Raw genomic sequence first — 9,628 nt, 5'->3', positions numbered from 1 at the left:
GGCAGCGCAGCCCGCACAGGCGGGGAGGCAGGTGCCGCCGCTCCCGCTGCCGGAGCAAGTCCTTGCCGGGGAGCTGGAAGCAGCACCCTCGCAGCCGCCTTCGGGCGTGCGGGCGCTTCCCTCGGGGCACCTTCTGCCGTCGTGGTGTGGATCAGGTGAGATGCAGCCGACTTTTACATCAAAGTGCCAAGGAGTTGAGTCTGATGGGAGCTGGGAGTACAAAAGCGAGCTGTCCAATGGCCGCAGCACGAAGGTGCACAGCTGAGGGCTTCCCAGTTCATCTCAGGGTCAGACCCCAAGTTTCAACAATATTTCATACAGTTAAATGGAAACAAGCACACACTTGACCCCGTTGCTCAGAGCAGGCGGCCTGTGCATGGTTGGTGTGGTATGACACAGTTCAAGCAGCAGCCTGAAGCAACTGCAGTGCTGGTGTACAGAGAATAGCGACCTTCTCAGTCTCTCTATAGTAAATAGGCCTGGACTGGCACGTGCAAGGCAAAGACCTGCTTGAGAAAACGTTTTACGTGTTCTCTGCGTGAATATAATTAAAATTCTTGTCCTTCAGGATCTGGTAAAGCCTTTGTTTTGTCTGACTTCACCCCTGAGCAATGTTGCTGAGGTTAGATAATTCAGACTTGCTGTCACTGGAGTTCGGTTTGTGGCTTAGCTTGAAAGGGGCAATCTGGCCAAATTTCTTTTTTCCCGATGCCTTTTTGGTAGCTGCTATGGGTCCGGACCTTTTTGTGTCAGACTACCCAATGCGGAAGAGCAGCCCTCCCCTCCCTCTTCCTGATACTGATGTGTCGGGTACAAGAGGAAAGCATCCTTCCACCCCACAGCTGGGTGTTCCCCCGCTGCCCTCTGCTGACCTGTGACCTCTTCGACTTCTGGTTTAGCAAGAATGGAAAGCAGCCTTCTGACATTTGGCAGGTAATGTGAGGCTCATGTCAAGAGTTAGATTAATGATACATGTTAGACTTTCAAATCCAGTGTCCCAGCAGATTTTTTTATTTTTTTATTTTTTACATTTCTGACATCACTTTTGTGCTTTGTTTGCCACTCAGATGATGGCTGGAGTGAAATGAGGTACAGGTGAGGTGAGGGATAGAGCAGCTTTCACTGTGTTTTGAGACAGTCCATTAGTTAAGTTACTTTTAATGACAAATATCTATCTTTCTAATACAGTAAGGATTAATTCTGCTTTTGATACCTCACTTGCTTTTGCCTTACCCAGCTGGGGCAAAATGATGCTTTGTTAATGCAGGCTTTTTATCAAGGCAGAAAGTAGATTATTTTGATACAGCAGATGAAACTACTAACCCAGGACTAAGATGTCACTCTTGTGCAGAAGCTGAGAATATTACAGATCAACTTGTGTAAGATATATTAAATTCATTGTCAAAGTTGGCCAGTGATGGTTTTCCCATGTTTTTCCTTCATGTAAGTATTTAAGTATACTTTACTATAGATGGATGAGATAGCAGTGTAGGACAAATAAAAGACCACTTTTCTCCATCAGGTCACACATCTAGCAGATGAACTGATAAACTTACTGAAAAGTCTAGGAAATCAGCACTGTTGTAACAAGAGAAGGTTTGTCTAATAAAACCAGAAAAAGTGTCTGTGAAGGGAGTGAGATAAGAAAATTGGATCCATCCACAGCTGATAGATCTTACAGCAGCATCACAAAATGCATGAGCCTCAGCATCCTGGTAGGCTTGGCTGGATGTATGGGGATGTGTTTTCCCAAAGACAACCTGTCTCAATGCGACTAATAGGATACTAAGGCCATATCTTATCCCAGCAAAGTGTGCCTGATAGACTATATTAAAAAAGGAATGCTATCAGATGTTTCTGCTTTGAGTATATGTATTTATTGTAAAATTTAGAACAAAAAGGGACCTTCTTCAGACATCATGAATAAAAAGTAATAAATGCATTAATGATGCAAAAATCCTCCTTTTCTAATGCCCATCCATAAAGGGAAGCTTGGGAAGGGTCTTACCAGGAAGAAATATTCATTTTTATGCCTTTTTTTTTTTTTTTTTCCCCCAGAGATCCAGTTTTCAATGTATTGGAAGGTTGCCATCAGCTGCAAAGCATATGTGGTAGATGGGATGCGTAGTAGTCTTTCTAATCCCTCTGGGGACTGAGATCTGAATTACACTCCAGTCTGGACATGTGGCTTCAGTGCTGGAGCAGAAGCTCTGCAAGAGAGCAGTGAGAAAGCTAACCATGTTTTCCTGAGAAATTCGGTGTTGGGAGATAATGGACATGTGAGCAATCCTGCACACGTACATGCCTCGGCAAGGACATGACAAGGACATAGAACAAAGAACTGGGTTAGAAGGAGAGGAATGGAAATATCACCTCATTCAAGGCCAAAGAGAAGATTCCTTGCAGACGTTAGAACTCCAAGCAGTTTTGTGGGTATTTTTGTCCTGGCCAGATTTGAGATTGAATGTAGCATCTGATTCACTTTATGTAGTAGGAGTAGTAAAAAGGATTGAATGAGGACAAGTAGAAGAAATAAAAAATGAACACTTAGGGAAACTGGTGCAACAACTAGTTCACACTCTTGATCAGAGAAGCATTGTCTACTTTGTTACTCACATCAGAAATCACCAATCCAAAAAAGGATTAGGGTATGGAAATGAACGAGCTGATCAAGTGGTTGCTCCAGCCTGGTCTGGGCCCTCTGGAAATTTGTTTGCACAAGCTAGGGAATCTCACAGTTTTTTGCATCAGTCAGCAAAAATGTTGCATAAACAATTTAAAATTCCTCTTGCAGATGCAAAGGGCATTGTCGCCTCTTGCCCATCCTGTCAAAAAATAGGGTTTGGCCTGGGAACAGGAGTTAACCCACGGGGCCTATCACCTTTGCAATTATGGCAAATGGATGTTACTCATATAGCAGAATTTGGTAGGATAAAATATGTACATGTTGTTATTGATACCTTCTCCATGGCTATTTGGGCTACAGCTCAAGCTGGAGAGACAGCTAATCACACTCTCCCACTGGACAAGCTATCATCGAACGGGCTCATCAAACTCTGAAGCAAATGCTTCAAAAACAAAAAAGGGAAATGTTGGATATGATGCCAGATGAATGATTAAACAAAGTTTTATATGTTTTACATTTTTTGAGGCTTACAGGAGAATGTCAAGAATGTCAAGATGATTCACAGTTTAGCAATAAAGGGTGATACTGAACAATACTGAACAATGGGCACACATCAACCGTTAGTTATGTTCAAAAATTTAAATACTGGGCAATGGGAAGGACCTGTTAAAGTACAATTAACAGGCAGAGGTTGTATGTGTTTGCTTACAGATCATGGCTTATGGTGGGTTCCATCTCGCTGGGTGCGGCCTTGTAAAGCCGGTCAAGCTCACAATCCTAAGCCTTGCAATGGTTCTGACAGTGATTAAAGCTCATAGATTCTGAACGTGTTTATTAAAATCCCTTCCAAATGAGTAGGGGCCCATGTTACATAGGAAAGTTAACTATGTTCACAGGATAGTTTGAAGAAGTTGTTACAAGGGGGAATTGTTGGAATTGTTGTAATTGTTATGTTAGTTGTTATTTTGCCATGCTTAGTTTGTTGTATTAATAATCGTTGCAAAAAAGCCTGCAAGGAATGTTGATTGCTCAAAAACAAAAAGAGGGATATGTTGGGAGATAATGGACATGTGAGCAATCCTGCACATGTGCACGCCTCGGCAAGGACATGACAAGGACATAGAACAAAGAACTCAGCAAACAAACAACTCCAGGAGATGGGTTGGGCGGACAAAGACATTGAGCGTGGTGCTTATTATCCAATCGCAGGAAGGCCTGAAGCGCGTGGACAAAGCTAACCATCCAATCATAAGGACTGTACCACGTACCGTTTGCGTAAACAGGAGAAAGCTATAAAAGGGCTTGCTTACCTTCAACAAATTGGCATTGCTTGATCATACTGGTCGTGTGCGTGTCCATAGCTCCTGCAATTCAGCATGTATGGAATCCAGTGAGAGAGTTTTGATGGCAACACTACTCACAACAAACTGTTAATTAGCAGTGATAAAATGGCACAGCTCAGTCAGGAGCTGAACTGCAGGCTGGCTGCCAGGCCCTGGGTGAAAGGGGTGCATCTGTGTGAGTAGGGAGAGGGATTGGGACCTTGATCCCCAGTCCAGGCACTGGCAACATGAATTCAACCAGTGGAAAGCAGCGATCATACAGTCCTTGGAAAAATCAAGCATCTTCCCACCTTTCAGTCTGTTTATAAGATGTCTTTCACATAGTCATTTTATTCTCGATACATGTATGAATAATTTAGTTCTGTAAATGTACCTTAAATGTCAATAAACATAAAATCTCACTCAATTGCCAAAAGCTGGTTCCTAGAATATTATTTTTAACCAGCTTTCTATATCCCCACCTTCAAAAAGTACTCTGTTCTTGTCTACTTAAATATGTTGCCATGGAGGAAGTTAAGTCCATTTTCTGTATTACAACAAGAAGTAAAGTTTAAATTTTAAAAAGATCTCAGTTTTCATCTGAAAATATTCCCATGCTATTGTGTCCCCACCCTTCCCCAGTGGAGCTCCCGCCAACTGTTTTGCAACTTTTCTGTTTTTGTCTTGCTGACCCCTAAGCAGGGTGCTTCAGTTCCAGTTTCTGCGACACTGAACACCCCTGGGGGCCTTGCCATGCTGCGAGAGCACTCAATCATCAGCAGAAGGGAATAAATATGCACCACCAAAGTGCTCTTTTCAAAAAAAAAAAAAAAAAAAAAAAAAAAGAGTTTAAGTGAGAACTTAATAAGTAACTATTTACTACCCCATTATCCCTGATTGGGAGGGAGGAAGTGAGGCTGCGTGTAGAGGGTAGCAGACAGCTGTGATTAAACCAATTGCTTTTAACACTCTCCTCTTCTTGGAGCCTGCCTAAAGGTCCTCTTCATACTCATTCTTACAATAAACTGTAGGAGTTTAGGTTTTAAACTATCAGAGATTGTTGCAGTCTGAGATGCAGTTGTGCTCAGAAGTGAAAAATGCTCGTGTTGAAGGGTTTCCCAATGTCAGTACAAAAGTCATACAAAAAGAGTGTTAATGGCTGTCACTGATTGATAGCTTTATTCATTTGTCACTACACAGCTGTACACATCACCCATTTAAATCACTTAAAATTCGGTGGTACTCTTACCCCATTTTCCCCATCTTCCTTAATATTGCATTCATCTGTTGTCTTTCCATCTCAACCTAATGATAGAGCTGGACAGGAGTATGGTGTGTTATTTTTGCACAGAATGTAATATAACTAGGGTTTATTGATTTGAGCCTTCGGGTTCTATTATAAAATTAGTATGAAATAGGAATATATTATCTTAGTGCATCTTAATGCCGATCTACAGGATATTATTCTATAATGAGCAAAGTACGGCTCAGTGGAGGCTGCTAGTTACGGCAGATTTTATGTATATTTGTCTCAGGGATGCTACTGTGATTCAGTATTTCTACTGTGTTCAGTATTACTTGTGATCAAATTGGAACCTAAAAGGACTAGCTAAAACCTCTGTGCTATGGTACACATCTTAATTTGTGACAATAGTTGAAGCTGGGGGACTGTGTGAGTGCAAAATGAAGCATTTGTATGCATGCAGGATTGAAGCCTAATTGAATAGTTTCGCTCATTATATAGAGATTTCCTGTCTAATGGCTTAAGTGGTTGGATTGGTTGGAATATCAGTGTTCACATAGGAAATTCACAGTGTATTCTCTTCTTGCAGTGAAAAATTAGACCCTTTTAGGCCTACCAATTCAATATTTTATCCTAACTCAGAAAGAAGGTCAGTGACAGCTATACTAATTCAACTTTCTGAGTCTCTTGGTACTAGTCCCTTAAAAACTTTGATTTTTGCCTAGACTCGTAAATTAATGACACTTGGCACTCTCACTAGTGCAAGCATGCTGATTTCTAAGGACCAGCTTTAGAGAGCTGTGCTAAATTCATAAACATTAGCAGCACAATTCACATGTAAGAGAAACAATCAGCTGCTTTTAAAACAAATAAACAGAGGTGTTGCTGTTAATTTCTTCCTAAGGAGACTGATCTTGCCAAGACCGAATTCCTTTCTGCTGCTACCAAAGGACATAATTTACCTAATTTACAGTGCAATTCTGTTTTAGCAAGAGCTAAATCTTTAATGCTGCTCATCTGTCAGGGATTCTTGGGCCAATTCAGCAATTAACAGCTGTAGCAAAGGATACTTAAGTAGTTTAAGTGCCTGCAGCTGAATATGGCACTTTTGAACAGATTCATCTTTGACCAGGTCCCGGGATTCAGGAACGCTGGAGGTCTGGTGATGATCCAGGAGCACACGTGACAGGAAGAAAGGAAGGAAGTGTCTTTTGTACTGACTGCTCCCCACCTTTGTCAAAGGTGCTTTTGCTGCCAGCATTTTGTCCTTGAAAGGGTTGTCCCCCTCCTGTCCCTAGGGTGAGCTCGCTGAGTTGGATCCTGCAGCAGTGACCCTCCTTGCTTCTTGCTTTCATCTTTTGCACCACATTAAAAACACACCAAGCGGCTAATGGGAATTCTGCAACAATGGTAATTAATGGCTCTTGACCTACTGTTGCATGATATACTTTTTCATATATCAGTGTTGATTACCTAATTTCCTATTATTTTTTTCCCATATAAATGCCCAAAATTACTAGTAATCCTGCTGTTTCATACTTGTGTAGCCACTTTCTATGTTCTGGAAGGAGGGAATTTGGTGTATGATGGCATGTGATACCCTCTAACACTGTGCTTTTCCTCTAAACCATCCTTGGTTTTTCCTTCCATTAGCATATTGTATACTAGAGATCTCTTTAGTCTTGTCTTTATTTCTGCTTTGGCTGTGACATATCAGTTTCCTGCTGCTGGGCTTCAGTACTGATGAGGCAGAGACCTTAAAAAATAAAGATGAAGATTTTAAAAGAAGTGGAGTGTATACTTATGCGTGTCAAAAGGTTGAGATGTATGCAAAAGACTTAGTCCTTTTGCTTCCAGTGATGATAAAATTACTATACTTGGGGTTGCACTTAACACTGATTATTACAGAGTGAGATAATAAATACTAGAAGTGATTTCAATTCAGTAGGTGGAGGGATAACAAGCTCTTCTGACTGAAAGCTGAAATTAGGTAAATTCAGATTAGAACTGAATTGTTAACAATGACAGTAATTAACCGGAGAAAGCCCTTGGAGAGTTGTGTTCTACCCCAGTGGCAGTCTGAGCCGTGCTCCTCCCAGGGTCCCTTCTGTGCTTCACAGGTGGTCAGGGATGATGAACACCCTAATTAAGTGCTGGCTAAAACCTATGATGCTCTCCTCAAACATACATGTGATGTGTAAGAAGACAGAGAGCCACGATTGTGATAATGAGAGCAAGAGTAGTGTCAGGAAGGAGATTAAAACCCCAGTTTTAGCAGGCTCCATGGCAAGTTTTGCCAATAGAAGCTGGGCCATGTAAACAATGCCTTCATTAAAGACATTTTTATCAAATACATTTTTATAAAATAAAATCCTATTATATTTATTTACTCTTTAAATTTATTTTTAAGTGATCTGCCTTACAGGTTCATCAAGCCTGACAAAGCCCTCACCCCTAGCTATTTACCTCCATTCGTCTGTTTGTGTTGGTGGACAAATGTTTTTTTCCATCTGTGTTCAAATGATAAGCATTGTTAGTGGTAAGTCTTCCACCTTTCTGTCCCAGTGGGGTACATGCTTTGCAATTACTTGGTCCTGCTGTTGTAAACTGATAAATTTACCACACTGAAGTCCCATGTCGGATTACCACAAGGGATTCTTTTACCTGCTCTAGAAAAATACTTTAATTAGTGGCTTTTGAGGTCTAAGAAATCACCTTCATTTTGAAAATGTAGGAAAAAGATGTCTCTGCCTACTGTTTTTCTTGACATCAAAATGAGATGATTTATGAGTTTTGATGGTATTTCATTAAATATAGCTGAGCTCTGGTTTACCCATTACTGTCACCTTTGATTAGTTTAATGTGGCTATGACTGTATTCTTCCTACATAATTTATATCCTAGAAAAAAATTACATAACTGAATGTAAAAGGAAATATTCAGAGGAAGATTCAGAGTTACCAGAAAAACAAATTTTGCAGGGGATATAAAGCTTTCTACCTCAAGCAGCAGAACTATGGTAAGAGCAGACCTTCTTGTCTTTGCCTACCACAGAGTTTTTCAAAGGATGTGTAACGTTTGGTGACAGCCACTCTCATAGCCAGGAAACCAGATTAAACAAATGATGGGACAAAGCCCCCACTAATTTAATTATATTTGGATGCAGGAGGTTCTTGTGAAATCTCTACTTTGTCCTTGCCCTTCCAGCAGAAATAGAGCTGCAGAACAGGCTCGCAAGCTCATTACCAGATTTCAGAGAAAATAAATCACTGAGGTACTTTTCTGTTAAATGGTAAACAAACAAATGAAAAAATATAGTTAAGACATGACTAAGTGATTATTTTCATTATGTAGTCAGACAAATAATTTAAGAATTTACAACCTTTTCACCTATGTTAGTCAACATGAAATTCAGTCATTGCATGACCATTACAGGCCTCATCCATCTTCATAGGAAGCCAAAGTAATGATGGTCAGACAATACTTCAGAGGACTCACAAGAAATCCATGCAGGCATTTACTTTCAGGTTAAGATGCCCTGCAGCAAGTTGGATACAAGTGGCTGTATTCCACTGGTAAGGATTGGATAACTGGTCAACATTACCAACAGCAGTCAACCACTTAGTCCACAAATTAGGAACACATTTTCTAGATGGAAAAGATGGAAAATTTCTCAAAGAATACAAACAATACTGTATTATGTATCTCTGAAAAATCAAAGTTCTTGGACTTGATTTTTTAAAAAATGTTTATTAAGAAAAAGCTTTTCTTTTTACATAGAAAAGATACAGAGGAAGGTAAATAAATGCAGTAGAATTCATTACCTCATGTAATAGCTGTACAACTGAATTTTAATAACAAAAGTTGCAGAAAACCTAAATATTATAAAAGCCACCTCCAAAATGACTCTGATAGAGCAAGAACAAGACAAAAATGAACATTAAACAACTGTGAATCACAAGTATGTAGAAAGACACATCTAGTACACCACAAGAGGCCTCATGCCAAAGTATATTCCTGTTCCAGTATTATGCCTTCAATGGGGAAATCAGATAAATTTAATTCTTTAAGAAAGTATCTGGTGTATCCTGTAATTTATTATTTAATTTTCCAACTTCTCAGAGCTGGAAAGTCTTTAAAATTTTGCTTAAAAAGAAAGTCAGATGAGATGGATATTTTATTTTTCACAAACAAATTCTTAAATCTTTTTGTTTTGTCATGTCTTCCCGTGGCAATTATTAGATTATTTTCCCAAGGATTATGTGAAGGAAGATAAGACAATGAGGAGTATTGAATTCAAAGCTGTGAACTGAACAAGTATTCTTGCATTGCTATCTGTGACAGACTTTGCTGAAGCTTGCAGAAGACTAGAGGTCTGCCACAGTGCCTCCAGGGCACCTTCCTGTAAACTTGGGATAATTCACCAGCACTCCACCCA

The 9,628-nt window shown here is 40.1% G+C and overlaps 1 long non-coding RNA gene across 1 annotated transcript; it reads left to right on the top strand.

The window, feature by feature from the left end:
* Nucleotides 1-730: 730 nt before the first annotated feature.
* LOC113491360 lies at nucleotides 731-4,708 on the top strand. The gene is made up of 3 exons (XR_003400383.1): nucleotides 731-933; nucleotides 2,061-2,258; nucleotides 4,002-4,708. It is a non-coding gene; the product is annotated as an uncharacterized LOC113491360 (long non-coding RNA).
* Nucleotides 4,709-9,628: the final 4,920 nt, after the last annotated feature.

The sequence above is a fragment of the Athene cunicularia genome (genome assembly GCF_003259725.1).
Source record: "Athene cunicularia isolate RWA chromosome 1 unlocalized genomic scaffold, athCun1 chr1_part2, whole genome shotgun sequence".
NCBI lineage: Eukaryota > Metazoa > Chordata > Aves > Strigiformes > Strigidae > Athene > Athene cunicularia.
Note: the sequence above shows the minus strand (reverse complement) of the source record. Positions and strands in the feature narration are given on the sequence as shown.